This window comes from Oncorhynchus mykiss, chromosome 14 (genome assembly GCF_013265735.2).
Source record: "Oncorhynchus mykiss isolate Arlee chromosome 14, USDA_OmykA_1.1, whole genome shotgun sequence".
Taxonomy (NCBI): domain Eukaryota; kingdom Metazoa; phylum Chordata; class Actinopteri; order Salmoniformes; family Salmonidae; genus Oncorhynchus; species Oncorhynchus mykiss.
Genome location: NC_048578.1, coordinates 5427693 through 5445900, shown reverse-complemented (window position 1 = coordinate 5445900; position 18208 = coordinate 5427693). Strand labels below are relative to the sequence as shown.

Here is an 18208-nt window from a genome sequence, read left to right as displayed (position 1 = left end):
CCTTTTGCAATTATGTTAGCACAGCTGAAAACTGTTGTTCTGATTAAAGAAGCAATAAAACTGGCCTTCTTTAGACTAGTTGAGTATCTGGAGCATCAGCATTTGTGAGTTCGATTACAGGCTCAAAATGGCCAGAAACAAAGAGCTTTCTTCTGAAACTCGTCAGACTATTCTTGTTCTGAGAAATGAAGGCTATTCCATGCAAGAAATTGCCAAGAAACTGAAGATCTCATACAACGCTGTGTACTACTCCCTTCACAGAACAGCGCAAGTTGGCTCTAACCAGAATAGAAAGAGCAGTGGGAGGCCCCGGTGCACAACTGAGCAAGAGGACAAGTACATTAGAGTGTCTAGTTTGAGAAACAGACTGGCAGCTTCATTAACTAGTGCCTGCAAAATACCAGTCTCAATGTCAACAGTGAAGAGGCAACACAGGGATGCAGGCCTTCTAGGCAGACTTGCAAAGAAAAAGTCATATCTTTCAGACTGGCCAATAAAAATAAAAGATTAAGATGGGCAAAAGAACACAGACACTGGACAGAGGAACTCTGCCTAGAAGGCCACCATCCCTGAGTTGCCTCTATACTGTTGGTGTTGAGACTGGTGTTTTGCGGGTCCAAAATAGCATAACTAGTGTATTTTAACACCAATAAACCCAAACATTTAAAAATGGATTTAGTATATGTCAATCTAGTAAACCAGGCAACTAAAAGCAACTTTCTAAACAATATTTTGATTAGTTTCTATTTAGTTATCTAGCTAGCTAATGTTAAGTTGGCTGGCTAGCCAGTTCAAATAATGACCAAATCATATAGGTTACAACTTCTTCAATTTAGCTCATTTGTCTTCATTATTACAGGAAAATAAACTCACAACAATAATATTATTTACAAGTTAATTGCAAGCCAATTACAGAAAATAACTTACGGTTGTGAGTGTGACGAAATAAAAGCAGGGCATTCTACTGGAGGATTTTAGAACTTGGACACTGTCTCGTTGGCCTAACTTTATATCCTAATTTGACTTTGGTGCAGGTCATGTTCTTCACATTACCGTCTCTGGTAAACACATATTATATCAAATAAAGTCTACATATGTGTCACATGCACAGGACACAGGTGTAGTAAAGTGGTTACTTGCATAAGTGAGTCTTTTAGACATGTAGCTAGCTAGCTTGCTAAACAATTAACCACAATTCCAACATATAACGTTACTACCCTGCATGAATCTGCAGGTAGCTAACCAACCAGGTTCATTGTTAGCTAGATAGCTAACATTAGGCTATAACTAGCAATGCAAATGGCTCTGAGATATCAATAATATTACAACACAGATCATACACGTAACGTTAGCTAGCGAGCCAGCCAGCTAACGTTAGCTAGCTAGCTAGCTAACAGTAAGCTTTAATTGAAATAAATGACTTTCTGGCTAAATTAGAAATGTATAATATCTGAAAATGTAGCTAGCTAGACTATCTTACCCATATACATGGATGGACACTTCTCCCTCTTTGTCACGGATGCCATGGTTGTCCTTCATTTGAAGATGTAATCCGGAGACGGGTGTTTTATACAACAGCGTTCTTCTGTGTGTTCTCTTTTCGAAACCTTCTGCATATTTGCAATCAAACGCCTGAATTTTCTCCATCTCCTTAGCTATCATACTCGAATTCCACCATGCATGATTTCAAAACTCAGTCCTCCAGAAAGTGGAGAGCAACACTTACGCAGTTCTACTCTGTGATATATAAAAAATACAAAATAAAGATGCTTTAGTAAGGATTACCTACAATACTGACCTGCTCATGTTATAGACATAAGCGTGTTACATGGCAGACTAATCCGAACTCATCTCTCCACATGTCCAGCCCATCCATTGTCTCCGGCCAATCATGGCTAGCGGGAAGGTTCCTGTCTTTTTCCGTGGCTAAACCAACTAGGATTGTAATTTAACAATTGTATTCATATTTACAGATGCCATACAAGTTTGTTATTAAGGCACATGAAAGTTCACATGTTCCAGAAGGCATTTCTGCCAAAAAAAAGGCATTTTGATAAAAATGTTAAAAAATAAGTTTACATTCAAATAGCTCCCCTGTGAAGTAGTGACGCGTGACATACGGCCAGTTTCCTGAATCAAGCCATAAATGTCTTTAATGTGAGACTCATAAAATGTATTTAATCAGGTTCAGAATTTTTATCAAAGCTCTAATCAAATCCAGACAAGGAGATGTATTCTCGTGATGGAACATTTGTAAAATACCGGGAATAAACTGTATTCAACTCTATAGGAAACACACCACTAGCTAGGTTTCCATTAAATTGGAGACAGATTTTCATGTGAACATTAAAAGATCTGCATAAAGAAAATATGCAAATTTCCCCACTGGTGGCGGGTTTCCACCAAACTGACTTGTTGCAGATACAAATCAGTGCGTGATGACTTAGTGCACACAACGTGTACTTTTCTGCTTACGGGGCTGTAGTGGAGCCGGTCGAGAGCTTAAAGTTCCTTGGTGTCCAAATCACTAAGGACCTATCATGGTCCAAACACACCAAGACAGTCGTGAAGAGGGAATGACAATGCCTATTCCCCCTCAGGAGGCTGAAAAGAATTGGCATGGGACCTGAGATCCTCAAAAAGTTATATTGCTGCACCATCGAAAGCATCCTGACTGGTTGCATCACCGCTTGGTATGGACTGTCACGACCATCGTATGAATAATTGGACCAAGGCGCAGCGTGAGTAGAGTTCCACATTTTAATGATAGTGAAACTTCCAAAACAATAAAGATATAACGATCGTGAAATACATAGGCACTCACACAAAACAATATCCCACATAGCAGGTGGGAAAAAGGACACACTAAGAATGATCCTCAATTAGAGGCAACGATTATCAGCTGCCTCCAATTGGGAACCATACACACACACCAACATAGAAATACAATACCCAGAAACCCCCCCTAGTCACACCCCGACCCACTACACCACAGAGAACCCCGAGGGCTCTCCATGGTCAGGGCGTGACAGAAACTGCTTGGCATCCGACCGCAATGTGCTACAGAGGGTAGTGCATATAGCCTAGTACATCACTGGGGCCGAGCTTCCTGCCATCCAGGACCTACATACCAGGCGGTGTCAGAGGAAGGCCCTAAAAATTGTCAAGGACTACTGCCACCCAAGTCATAGACTGTTCTCTCTGCTACTGCACGACAAGCAGTACCGGAGAGTCAATCTGTGACTAAAAGGCACCTGAACAGCTTCTATCCCCAAGCCATAAGACTGCTGAACGGTTAATCAAATGGCTACTCAGACTATTTGCATTGACGCCCTTATTTTATTATTATTTATATTTTTTGCACCGACTCTATTGCACAGGTCGATGTATACTCACTGGACTCTAACCACACACTCACACATACTACACTGACACTCCAACACACACACAAACGGATACACACACAAAACACACACACACACACACACACACATGCATGCATACTTTCACATTCCTTCACACTCTTCAAAGTTCCATGCTGCAGCTACTCTGTTTATTAACTATGCATAGTCACTTTACCCATACCTTCATATACATATTACCTCAATTACCTTGACTAACCCGTACCCCTGCACATTGACTGACTACCGGTACCCCATTGTATGTATCATTGTTATTGTTATTTTATTGTGTTACTATTCTTCCTTTAGCTTATTTAGCTAAATGTTCTTACTTACTTCTTTAATACTATAATAGCATTGTTGGCAAAGGACTCTTAATCTGCAAAATTGTAATTATTCGCCTACCTCCTCATGCCTTTTGCACACAATGTATATAAACTCTTTCTTTTTTCTACTGTGTTATTGACTTGTTTATTGTTTACTCCATGTGTAACTCTGTGTTGTTGTCTGTTCACACTGCTATGCTTTATCTTGGCCAGGTCGCAGTTGTAAATGAGAACTTGTTCTCAACTAGCCTACCTGGTTAAATAAAGGTGAAATAAAAAATATTAAAAAATTAAGTAAGGTAAGATCTACCTACACCTGTTGCCTTCGGCACATGTGACAAATACTATTTTATTTTATTCTTATGCCATTTGATGAATGAAAATAGACATCTGTAACAAAACACCAAAAAGTGTGCCTAATGACATACAGCAATTACCATTGATTAGGCCTACATTAATTGATGCGTCTTGCTGAAGAATGTGCCTTTTTTTGTAGTCTGAAAAATATGGACACCTGAAATGGGGCTGAAACTGTCCCGGGAAAAAGGTGGTGGTCACCCTAACACACTGTCAATTTACTAGACTAGGCTACAATGTGTATTACCATGAACTTCAAATAGGCCTACCATTGCCAGTGATGTAGTTGTAAAAAAAAAAGTGGGTAAACTCTGATCACCATTACGCTCCCTATACTTTCAATGCATTTTTCTGAAAAAGGTGGGAAAACTGTTTACCCTCCACTAGGTCTACACCACTGCCGAGATAACCTACCCTCTCAGCTGAGGCAATTTTACACACACGAACATACGCAGAACAGGTAGCCTACTTTCAATATATTACATGAGTTTAATTTAAAAAACATGTTTTACACCCTAGTTCATGAGTTGTCACAGATCATGTGACATAAAATGCTACCTTTTATCCATTACATTAATGACATTCATGAGTGTTATTTGTCATTATTAAGCATTTGTAAATGTACCGTAAGTGTAACTATGTGTATGTAACATTTAATTATGCTTTGCCATATAACAGTTCTCATGGGCACACAAATCCCAAATAATGTAGGCCTATGCCATTTCAAAATCAAATGCCAAATCACCTTATAGGTCTGCTGTCATTAAAGTATACTTATTGGATGAGAATTGGTGTCTAGCTGTAGGCTGTGGGTCTAGTGATATTTTCGACCTCATCAGCTGATCCTGGTAAGAAAACAAATATTGATAGAAAATAATAAGGGTAAATAAATGGCGTACTACTTTTGGCCAAGGATGTCAGGGAGAACCAGCTGTGCACTTGAAAAACAAAGCAATGAGAGCTCTAAACAGCTGACTGACAAAAGCAAACAATGATAAATCAATGGATAAATCTAATGCATTAGAATAAAGGCATAGGTACATTTTTTAATCAAGAATGTATGGCAAACAAATGGCGGAAATGAGGAAGTACAAAGTAAAATCTTATGCATAAAGGAGCTTTGGCAGAGGCCTAAATTCAGCACTACTGAGTGGACAGCACTGCCACATAGAAATAAATGGATTAAACCATAACAGAGAGATGGGGTGTTATTTTCATTTGGAAGCTTTTATTTTCATATTTACCAGCTTCATATTTACCACTGTAAAACATATTTACCATGACATTTTAAAGAAAGACGAGAATGGTTAAATTAGTATTATTTACACACTTTTGTTGCATTTATGGGAGCTAAGGTCTCATTCCTCCGTAATTCGCACCGAATCTACCGATAGTTTTGTCACAACTGTTAAATAAAAAATGTGCCTACTCTGGTTTTGGCACATTTATTCTAGCCAACAGTTTGCAGATACAGTGTGGCTAGGCAAGTTTACACGATGAGACTATGTATAAGAGCGATAATGTTTGTATTTGTCAAAACGTCAGTCAAGCATCGATGATCATGGCACCAGAATAAGATCCTCGATATATATTGGAAAGGAGCACCAAGCTCATACCATGCACTTTCACCACCCTGTGAAGTTCATCTTAATTTATTTCCTGTAGCCTAATTTAAACTGCATGGTTTCCCGAGACATAGCATCACGTGACTCCAAGTTTACTTCGATATGATGGTTGTTATATCAATACTTGCGCATAAAGGCGTTTCCACCGCCATTTCTCGCATAATACATTTTACCGATACAAAAAGATGCCATCATGTAGACATGTAGAACGAGAAAATTATCTTGTCTGCATTTATTAATTGTACCAAAACTTCCTGTTTCCATTTTTTTAATACGGTATGACTTTACTCTCATAAAAACTGTGGATGGAAACGTGGTTACTGGTGGGAAAATATTTTCTTTATGCGGATTTAGAATATTCGCTTAAAATATGTCGCCAGTTTAATGGAAACATATGTAATGTTTCTTTCGACAATAAAAAAAAGTTTGCCACAAACTTACAGTCCAACGTGAAACAACGTGATTACGTCATTCACTTGTTGTGTTGAGACTACTGCCGCGTTCACGTTCTAGTCGGAATTAGGATACACAGACATTTCCGACTTGCGGCACGTGTTTAACTACAACCAATTAGCAAGTCGGACATTTCCGAGTTTCTTCGTTTCGACAAGCACTTGAACCCGACATACCCTCCTCCGCCTCTGATAGTGCAGGAGTTTGTCATTTTGGTTTCAAACTCGGGAAGCATTTTCACATTTCTATTGGCAATTAGGAAAACTGGTCTTCATAACTTTACTTAATTCCCGATATTCCCAACGAGGGAGAGGAGCTGGTATCTCGTCATTTCCATGCATGGGAGTGACATAGGAGAAGCGAAGGGAGAAGGTAGGTGTCGTATGATTCTGCCCGCTGTCCGTCCTTTTTCCATTCCTGCTACCGCATTGTCTGCTCGGAGTGATAGAAACGGAAGAGCCAGGGCCTTGGCGAATAATAAGTGGCACACCAGAAAACGTGAGTTTTAACAAACCTCTGACGATTGACATTAGGCTAGGGTATAGTGGATTGCCGATGGTATGCGGTGTCATAAACCGGGGGTCGATGAGAAGATGGGCGATGACTTCATCTTTCAATCAACCGGGTTGTGCCAGTTCAGTTTACCAGCTAGGAATTGAATGGGAACGAAATAGCGGGGTTAACGCTTGGGGGAAGTAGGCTATGCTATAGGGCGTTTCAGTGTTTCCGGACGATCTCCTATTTTATCGCTTATTTTTTTGTCTGAAGTCAATTTTAGTAGCCTACATGGAATGAGATTACATTATTCACGCTTTCTTGAGCCAAATCAATGACTGCATTTTTGAGGTTCATTCATTTGTACTTTTTAAAAGATTGTCGTTTTCCACTTGCTTTAGGTTCTGAATGATGCAATATCGTGTGTGTGTGGTGTTTTTTAATGTATTTATTATTGAGAGAAGCCATAGCTTTAATTTCTTCTCTCAGGAGAGTATCATTAGACTGAACAAAAATATAAAAGTAACATGTGAAGTGTTGGTCCCATGTTTCATTAGCTGAAATAAAAGATCCCAGAAATGTTCCATATGCATAAAAAGCTCATTTGTCTCTCAAAAATAAATGCACTAACTTGTTTACATCACTCTTAGTGAGCATTTCACCTTTGCCAAATTAATCCATCCATCTGACAGGTCTGGCAGGTCAAGAAGCTGATTAAACAGCATGATTGTTACACAGGTGCACCTTGTGCTGGGGACAATAAAAGGTCCCTTTTAAAATGTGCATTTGTCTTGCATAACACTAGGGAGCGTGCAATTGGCATACTGACTGGAGGAATGTCCACCAGAGCTGTTGCCAAATAATTTAATGTTCATTTCTCTACCATCAGCCGCCTCCAATGTCGTTTTTTGCGAATTTGTCAGTAAGTCCAACCGGGCTCAGAACCGCAGGCCACATGTAACCACGCCAGCCCAGGATACTCTGGCTTAGACTTACTGACAAAACTGTGTGTTTGCACAACTGAAGAAGTACAGCAGAAACCGTCTCAGGTGAGCTAATATGCATGCTCGGCGTCCTCACCAGGGTCTTGACTAGAGGTCGACCGATTATGGTTTTTCAACGCCGATACCGATTTATTGAAGGACCAAAAAAAGCCGATACCGATTAATCGGACGATTAAAAAAATAAGTGTTTTATTTATTTATTTGTAATAATGACAATTACAACAATACTGAATGAACACTTATTTTAACTTAATATAATACATCAATAAAATCTATTTAGCCTCAAATAAATAATGAAACATGTTCAATTTGGTTTAAATAATGCAAAAACAAAGTGTTGGAGAAGAAAGTAAAAGTGCAATATGTGCCATGTAAGAAAGCTAACGTTTAAGTTCCTTGCTCAGAACATGAGAACATATGAAAGCTGGTGGTTCCTTTTAACATGAGTCTTCAATATTCCCAGGTAAGAAGTTTTAGGTTGTAGTTATTATAGGACTATTTCATATACCTTTGACTATTTGATGTTCTTATAGGCACTTTAGTATTGCCAGTGTAACAGTATAGCTTCCGTCCCTCTCCTCGCTCCTACCTGGGCTCGAACAAGGAACACATCGACAACAGCCACCCTCAAAGCAGCGTTACCCATGCAGAGCAAGGGGAACAACTACTCCAAGTCTCAGAGCGAGTGACGTTTGAAACGCTATTAGCGCGCACCCTGCTAACTAGCTAGCCATTTCACATCATATCGTTACACCAGCCTAATCTCGGGAGTTGATAGGCTTGAAGTCATAAACAGCAGAGCTGCTGGAAAAACGCACAAAAGTACTGTTTGAATGAATGCATATGAGCCTGCTGGTGCCTACCATCGCTCAGTCAGACTGCTCTATCAAATCATAGACTTAATTATAACATAATAACACACAGAAATGCGAGCCTTTGGTCACTAATATGGTCGAATCTGGAAACTATCATCTCGAAAACAAGATGTTTATTCTTTCAGTGAAATACGGAACCGTTCCGTTCGGGTGGCATCCATAAGTCTAAATATTGCTGTTACATTTCACAACCTTCAATGTTGTCATAATTATGTAAAATCTGGCAAATTAGCGCAATGAGCCAGGCGGCCCAAACTGTTGCATATATCCTGACTCTGCGTACAATGAACGCAAGAGAAGTGACACAATTTCACCTGGTTAATATTGCCTGCTAACCTGGATTTATTTTAGGTAAATATGCAGGTTTAAAAATATATACTTCTGTGTATTGATTTTAAGAAAGGCATTGGTGTTTATGGTTAGGTACATGTTAGAGCAACGACAGTCCTTTTTCGCGAATGCGCACTGCACCGATTATATGCAACGCAGGACACGCTAGATAAACTAGTGATATCATCATCCATGTGTAGTTATAACTAGTGATTAGGATTGATTAAGTTTAATGCTAGCTAGCAACTTACCTTGGCTTCTTACTGCATTCGTGAGGCAGGTGGTTAGAGCATTGGACTAGTTCAATCAATCAATCAAATTTATTTTATATAGCCCTTCGTACATCAGCTGATATCTCAAAGTGCTGTACAGAAACCCAGCCTAAAACCCCAAACAGCAAGCAATGCAGGTGTAGAAGCACGGTGGCTAGGAAAAACTCCCTAGAAAGGCCAAAACCTAGGAAGAAACCTAGAGAGGAACCAGGCTATGTGGGGTGGCCAGTCCTCTTCTGGCTGTGCCGGGTGGAGATTATAACAAAACATGGTCAAGATGTTCAAATGTTCATAAATGACCAGCATGGTCGAATAATAATAAGGCAGAATAGTTGAAACTGGAGCAGCAGCACAGTCAGGTGGACTGGGGACAGCAAGGAGTCATCATGTCAGGTATTCCTGGGGCATGGTCCTAGGGCTCAGGTCCTCCGAGAGAGAGAAAGAAAGAGAGAATTAGAGAGAGCATATGTGGGATGGCCAGTCCTCTTCTGGCTGTGCCGGGTGGAGATTATAACAGAACATGGCCAAGATGTTCAAATGTTCATAAATGATCAGCATGGTCGAATAATAATAAGGCAGAACAGTTGAAACTGGAGCAGCAGCACAGCCAGGTGGACTGGGGACAGCAAGGAGTCATCATGTCAGGTAGTCCTGGGGCATGGTCCTAGGGCTCAGGTCCTCCGAGAGAGAGAAAGAGAGAAGGAGAGAATTACAGAACGCACACTTAGATTCACACAGGACACCGAATAGGACAGGAGAAGTACTCCAGATATAACAAACTGACCCTAGCCCCCCGACACATAAACTACTGCAGCATAAATACTGGAGGCTGAGACAGGAGGGGTCAGGAGACACTGTGGCCCACTCCGAGGACACCCCCGGACAGGGCCAAACAGGAAGGATATAACCCCACCCACTTTGCCAAAGCACAGCCCCCACACCACTAGAGGGATATCTTCAACCACCAACATACCATCCTGAGACAAGGCTGAGTATAGCCCACAAAGACCTCCGCCACGGCACAACTTAAGGGGGGGGGGGGGGGGCGCCAACCCAGACAGGATGACCACATCAGTGACTCAACCCACTCAGGTGACGCACCCCCTCCAGGGACGGCATGAGAGAGCCCCAGTAAAGCCAGTGACTCAGCCCCTGTAATAGGGTTAGAGGCAGAGAATCCCAGTGGAAAGAGGGGAACCGGCCAGGCAGAGACAGCAAGGGTGGTTCGTTGCTCCAGAGCCTTTCTGTTCACCCTCCCACTCCTGGGCCAGACTACACTCAATCATATGACCCACTGAAGAGATGAGTCTTCAGTAGAGACTTAAAGGTTGAGACCGAGTTTGCGTCTCTGACATGGGTAGGCAGACCGTTCCATAAAAATGGAGCTCTATAGGAGAAAGCCCTGCCTCCAGCTGTTTGCTTAAAAATTCTAGGGACAATTAGGAGGCCTGCGTCTTGTGACCGTAGCGTACGTGTAGGTATGTACGGCAGGACCAAATCAGAGAGATAGATAGGAGCAAGCCCATGTAATGCTTTGTAGGTTAGCAGTAAAACCTTGAAATCAGCCCTTGCTTTGACAGGAAGCCAGTGTAGAGAGGCTAGCACTGGAGTAATATGATCAAATTTTTTGGTTCTAGTCAGGATTCTAGCAGCCGTATTTAGCACTAACTGAAGTTTATTTAGTGCTTTATCCGGGAAATCACCGTAAGGTTGCAAGATTGAATCCCTGAGCTGACAAGGTAAAAATCTGTCGTTCTGCCCCTGAACAAGGCAGTTAACCCAACATTCCTAGTCCGTCATTGAAAATAAGAACGTGTTCTTAACTGACTTGCCTAGTTAAATAAAGATTAAATAAAGTGTTAAAAATAAATCAAAATACATTTTCGGCATCCAAAAATACAGATTTCCGATTGTTATGAAAACTTGAAATCAGCCCTAATTAATTGGTCGACCTCTAAAAAAAGGAGTCACAAGAATGGACACTCGTGTCATGGTTTGGTGGATTGAAATAAAAATCTGTTGACTTAATGAGCAGTGAAACAGGTTATAAGTGAACAGGGTTGGAATTACTTGAATTGACTATTGTTGGTGCATAGGAGGCCCGGCACCCACCTAGCCTAACTCATACCCTAAAAGGTGAGTGGGTTCAGATAAAAACTGGATTAGGCAGCGAATGTGGTAGTGAAGCATCTAAAACAGTGCACATTAGGCTAGACTACATACACACACCAAACAAAAATGATTTTTAAAAACGCAGCATGCAACAATTTAAAAGATTTTACTGATTTGCAGTTCATAAGGAAATCCCAAACATGGGTAGTGAAATGTCTGGTGAGTATGCAGGCAATGGAAGAAATGGGACATTTTCAGCTTCCAGGAATTGTTTACAGATCCTTGCGACATGGGCCGTGCATTATCATGCTGAAACATGAGGTGACGGCGGCGGAAGAATTGCACGACTTTTGGCCTCAGGAGCTCGTCACGGTGTTTCTGTGCATTCAAATAGCCATTGATAAAATGCAATTGCGTTCGTTGTCCGTAGCTTACGCCTGCCCATACCATAACCCCACCATGGGGCACTCTGTTCACAACATCTCAACAAACCGCTTGCACACATGACGCCATGCACACTGTCTGTCATCTGCCCAGTACAGTTGAAACCGGGATTCATCTGTGAAAAGCACACTGAGGGTGCCAGTAGCCATCGAAGGTTAGCATTTTCCAAATTAGGTTGGTTACGACACCGAATTCCAGACCAGTCAAGACTAGAGGTCGACCGATTAATCGGAATGGCCGATTAAGTTCATTAAGATCAAGTTTTCATAACAATCGAAAATCGGTATTTTTGGACACCGCTTTTTTTATTTTTTTTACACCTTTATTTAACGAGGCAAATCAGTTAAGAACACATTCTTATTTTCAATGACTGCCTAGGAACGGTGGGTTAACTGCCTTGTTCAGGGGCAGAACGACAGATTTTTACCTTGTCAGCTTAGGGATTCAATCTTGCAACCTTACAGTTAATTAGTCCAACACTCTAACCACCTGCCTCTCATTGCACTCCATGAGGAGCCTGCCTGTTACGCGAATGCAGTAAGCCAAGGTAAGTTGCTAGCTAGCATTAAACTTATCTTATAAAAAACAATCAATCATAATCACTAGTTAACTACACATGGTTGATGTTTTACTAGATATTATCTAGCGTGTCCTGCGTTGCATATAATCGATGCGGTGCGTATCGTTGCTCCAATGTGTACCTAACCATGAACACCAATGCCTTTCTTAAAATCAATACACAGAAGTATACATTTTTAAACCTGCATATTTAGCTAAAAGAAATCCAAGTTAGCAGGCAATATTAACCAGATGAAATTGTGTCACTTTTCTTGCGTTCATTGCACGCAGAGTCAGTGTATATGCAACAGTTTGGGCCGCCTAATTTGCCAGAATTTTCCGTAATTATGACATAACATTGAAGGATATGCAATGTAACAGCAATATTTAGACTTATGGATGCCACCCGTTAGATAAAATACGGAACGGTTCTGTATTTCACTGAAAGAATAAATGTCTTGTTTTCGAGATGATAGTTTCCGGATTCGACCATATTAGTGACCAAAGGCTCGTATTTCTGTGTGTTATCATGTTATAACTAAGTCTACGATTTGATAGAGCAGTCTGACTGATCGATGGTAGGCACCAGCAGGCTCGTAAGCATTCATTCAAATAGCACTTGTGTGCGTTTGCTAACAGCTGTTTAGGACTTCAAGCCTATTAACTCCCGAGATTAGGCTGGTGTAACCAATGTGAAATGGCTAGCTAGTTAGTGCGCGCTAATAGCGTTTCAAACGCCACTCGCTCTGAGACTTGGAGTGGTTGTTCCCCTTGCTCTGCATAGGTAACGCTGCTTCGAGGGTGGCTGTTGTCGATGTGTTCCTGGTTCGAGCCCAGGTAGGAGCAAGGAGAGGGATGGAATCTATACTGTTACACTGGCAATACTAAAGTGCCTATAAGAACATCAAATAGTCAAAGGTTAATGAAATACAAATGGTCTTGAGAAATAGTCCTATAATTCCTATAATAACTACAACCTAAAACTTCTTACCTGGGAATATTGAAGACTCATGTTAAAAGGAACCACCAGCTTTCATATGTTCTCATGTTCTGAGCAAGGAACTTAAACATTAGCTTTCTTACATGGCACATATTACACTTTTACTTTCTTCTCCAACACTTTGTTTTTGCATTATTTAAACCAAATTGAACATGTTTCATTATTTATTTGAGGCTAAATTGATTTTATTGATGTATTGTTCAAATAAGTGTTCATTCAGTATTGTTGTAATTGTCATTATTACAAATAAATAAATAAAACACTTTTTTTTTTTTTTATCGTCCGATTAATCGGTATCGGCTTTTTTTGGTTCTTCAATAAATCGGTATCGCCGTTGAAAAACCATAATCGGTCGACCTCTACTCCTTTTTATAAGACTCTCTCTCCATACAGATAAGCACTGCCTTTGTGTGTGTTGCTGTATTATAATCTGATATTCCAGTCAGTTGGCTCCAGGGAGCCGCATCACATCCTGTCCCAGGGGTCCCTGTGTGTCACACAGGGCTAGCTGTGAAGATGCTCATGCTCACACAGGATATGTGTTTATACTCTGTCTAAAACTAACTCTGTTCACATAATAGTTTAGTGCGTGGTCTAGGCTATAGTAAATCAGTGCCAACCCCTTAATTTAAGTATGATTTTAATGCCACTGATACCTTCTTAGTAGTCTTTGTTGCTTTCAAATTACTTTCACTTTTAAGAGACATTAGAAGACAAATTAATATAGCCAATTTACTAACATCTATTGCAGGATAAAATTATGTTAGAGTTTACATAGTGGGCCAGAAATTGATGTTGCATTTCCTTTATGGGTTGGTTATGTTAGGCTTCTTCCAACCCATTGCTTTCTATAGATAATAAAATTAGGTTATCTTTACATTAACCCATAAAAGTAAGCCGTGGATGGGGCACACACCTACTCGTTCCAGTTATTTTTTTTCTATATTTTTACAATTTTCTACATCGTTGACATCAACTATGAAATGACACATATGGAATTTTAATTTTAATTTTTAATTTCACCTTTATTTAACCAGGTAGGTTAAATAAAGTTCTCATTTGCAACTGCGACCTGGCCAAGATCAAGCATAGCAGTGTGAACAGACAACAACACAGAGTTACACATGGAGTAAACAATAAACAAGTCAATAACATAGTAGAAAAAAATAATCTATACACATTGTGTGCAAATGGCACGAGGAGGTAGGCAATAAATAGGCCATAGGAGTGAATAATTACAATTTAGCAGATTAACACTGGAGTGATAAATGATCAGATGAACATGTGCAGGTAGAGATACTGGTGTGCAAAAGAGCAGAAAAGTAAATAAAATAAAAACAGTGTGGGGATGAGGTAGGTAAATTGGGTGGGCTATATACCGATGGACTATGTACAGCTGCAGCGATCGAATTGCAACAAAGACACGACTACTTAAGGACACCAATAAGATGAGACTTGCTTGGGCCAAGGAACACGAGCACTATCTTTTGGTCTGATGAGTCCAAATGGTTCCAACCGCCGTGTCTTTGTGAGACTCAGAGTACTGACAGTGTCACGTATGATCTACGCATGTGTGGTTCCCACTTTGAAGCATGGAGGTGTGGGGGTGCTTTGCTGGTGACACTGTCAGTGAGTTATTTAGAATTCAAGGCACACTTAACCAGCATGGCTACCACAGCATTCTGTAGCGATACACCATACCATCTGGTTTGCACTTAGTGGGACTATAATTTGTTTGTCAACAGGACAATGACCCAACACACACCTCCAGGTTGAAAGATTTCCAAGAGTGTGCAAAGCTGTCAAGGCAAAGGGTAGCTACTTAGAAGAATCTAAAATAAGTTTTGATTTGTTTAATTAGCCACCCTTTGCCTTGACAGCTTTGCACACTCTTGGCATTCTCTCAACCAGCTTCCCCTGGGATGCTTTTCCAACAGTCTTGAAGGAGTTCCCACATACTGTATGCTGAGCACTTGTTGGCTGCTTTTCATTCACTCTACGGTCAAACTCATCTCAAACCATCTAAATTGGGTTGAGGTCGGGTGATATGATGCAGCACTCCATCACTCTCCTTCTTGGTCAAATAGTCCTTACACAGCCTGGAGGTTTGTGTTGGGTCATTGTTTTTGGGATGTTGTCCTCAGATAATCGCATGGGATGCTTTCACCGTAAAGCCTTTTTTAAATCTGACAAAGCGGCTGGATTAACAAGAAGTTAATCTTTAAGATGTATAACACTTGTATTTTTATGAACGTTTATTATGACTATTTCTGTATTTTGAATTTGGCGCTCTGCAATTTCACCAGAAGTTGTCGAGGTGGGTCGCTAGTGGAATGCCTGCGCCAGAGAGGTTATTAACAAACCTCCAAACGAGCTTCAATGCCATAGAACACTCCTTCCATTGCCTCCAACTGCTTTTAAATGCTAGTAAAACTAAATGCATGCTCTTCAACCAATCGCTGCCTGCACCTTATACATTGTAGCATAATAGTGAAGACATCAAAACTATGAAATAAAACATGGAATTACGTAGTAAGCAAAATGGTGTTAAACAAGATTCTTCTAAGTTCCCACCCTTTGCCTTGATGACAGCTTTGCACACGCTTCGCATTCTCTCAACCAGTTTCATGAGGTAGTCACCTGGAATGCATTTCAATTAACAGGTGTGCCTTGTTAAAAGATAAATCGTGGAATTTCTTTCCTCAATGCATTTGAGCCAATCAGTTTTGGTATACAGAAGGTAGCTCTATTTGGTATAACACCATGTCCATATTACGTCAAGAACAGATCAAATAATTAAAGAGAAACGGCAGTCCATCATCACTTTAAAACACGAAGGTCAGACAATACGGAAAGTGGCAAAAACCATCATGATGAAACTGTCTCTCATGAGGACCACCACAGGAAAGGAATACACACAGTTACCTCTGCTGCAGAGGATAAGTTCCATTAGTTAACTGCACCTCAGATTGCAGCCCCAATAAATGCTTCACAGGGTTCAAGTAACAGACACATCTCAACATCAACTGTTCGTGAACGTCTGATTCACACAGTCTCCTCTGATCCAATTGTTGCAAAGAAACATCCACTAAAGGACACCAATAAAAAGAAAAGGCCTGGGCAAAGAAACATCCACTAAAGGACACCAATAAAAAGAAAATGCTTGGGCGAAGAAACCAGAGTAATGGACATTAGACTGGTTTTCCACCATAATTTGCTAATAAATTCATAAAAAATCCTACGTGATTTTCTGGATTTTTTTTCTTCTTCTCATTTTGTCTGTCATACTTGAAGTGTACCTATGATGAAAATTACAGGCCTCTCTCATCTTTTTAAGTGGGAGTACTTGCACAGTTGGTGGCTGACTAAATACTTTTTTGCCCCACCGTATTTGTTAAACAGCCATCCACAACAACCACAAATCCGTAAGGCGCAAATAGCTAAATGAGCGCACAGCAGTGCATGTCAATGTGCCATGTAAATATCAATAATAAGTGATAACAGCATTTCCCCTAGGCAACACCACTGCTGTCGCCCTTCCCTCCAACCAAGCGTTAATTCAAGTTGGATAATCTTTGGATGCTGACATCAGTCACACCATTGGAAGACATAGCTTGGACTGTAGCCCACAAGCCTTTTCCTGCTCTTTCCTGCGATCCATCAAACACATTTAGTGTCATCGTAGTGGTCTCTGACTTGTGGTCAGACTCGCTCAGGAAAATTAAACTTGCCCGTTTTTTCCATGCTGATTTTTGATTACATCCAACAATTTAAAAGATTTTACTGAGTTTATATAAGGAAATCAGTCTATTGAAATGAATTCATTAGGCCCTAATCTATGGATTTCACATGACTGGGAATACGGAACCTTTTTATTTATTTTTATTTCGAGACATGGATCAGAAAACCAGTCAGTATCTGGTGTGAACACCATTTGCCTCATGTTTTGCAACATATCTCCTTTGCATAGATAGTGTTCATTGTCCTTAGCTTATGCTTGCCCATGCCATAACCCCACCGTCACCATAGGGCATTCTGTTCTCATCGTTGACATCAGCATACCACTCGCCCACACGCCGCTGTCTGCCATATGTCCGGTAGAGTTCAAACCGGGATTTATCCATGAAGAGCACGCTTTTCCAGCGTGCCAGTGGCCATCGAAGGTGAGCATTTTTCCCACTGAAGTCAGTTATAATTATTTTTTTAACCTTTTATTTAACTAGGCAAGTCCGTTAAGAACAAATTCTTATTTTCAATAACTGCCTAGGAAGAGCCTTGTTCAGGGGCAGAATTGCAGATTTTTACCTAGTCAGCTCTGTGATTCGATCTTGCAAACTTTCGGTTACTGGTCCATTGCCCTAACCACTAGGCTACCTGCCGAACTACAGTCCGATCAAGACCTTTGTGAGGATGCTGAGCACACAGATGAGCTTCCCTGAGATTGTTTGTGCAGAAATTCTTTGGTTGTACAGATCCATCAACTGTCTGGGTGGCTGGTCTCAGACAATACCGCAGGTGAAGAAGCCGGATGTGGAGGTCCTGGGCTGGCATTGTTACACGTGGTCTATGGTTGTGAGGCCGATTGGACGTACGGCCAAATTCTCTAAAACGACATTGGTAGTGAAATTAACATTCAATTCTCTGGCAACAGCTCTTGCTGACATTCCTCCATTCAGCATGCCAATTTAAACGCTCCCTCAACTTGAGTCATCTGTGGCATTGTGTTGTGTGAGAGAACTGCACAGTTTAGTGGCTTTTTGGTGTCCCCCATCACAAGGTGCACTTGTGTAATGATCATGCTGTTTAATCAGCTTCTTGACATGCCATACCTGTCAGGTGGATGGATTATCTTGGCAAAGGAGAAATGCTCACTAATGGGGACGTAAACAAATTAGGGCACACAATTTGAGAGAAATAAGCTTCTTGTGTATATGGACATTTTCTGTGATCTTAAAT

The 18208-nt window shown here is 40.7% G+C and overlaps 1 protein-coding gene across 5 annotated transcripts in view; it reads left to right on the top strand.

Moving 5' to 3' along the window:
* The first annotated feature begins 6313 nt into the window (after nucleotides 1-6313).
* The window catches only part of LOC110488604 (mitogen-activated protein kinase 9), a 38021-nt gene continuing 26126 nt past the window's right edge, over nucleotides 6314-18208 (top strand). For 2 of the 5 annotated variants that reach the window (XM_021560877.2, XM_021560874.2), the window contains exon 1: nucleotides 6316-6534. The gene's annotated coding sequence lies outside the window, so the exon portion shown is untranslated. Of the gene's footprint in view, nucleotides 6661-18208 lie in introns of all 5 variants that reach the window. The other 3 variants (XM_021560876.2, XM_021560878.2, XM_021560875.2) reach the window with 3 other exon arrangements.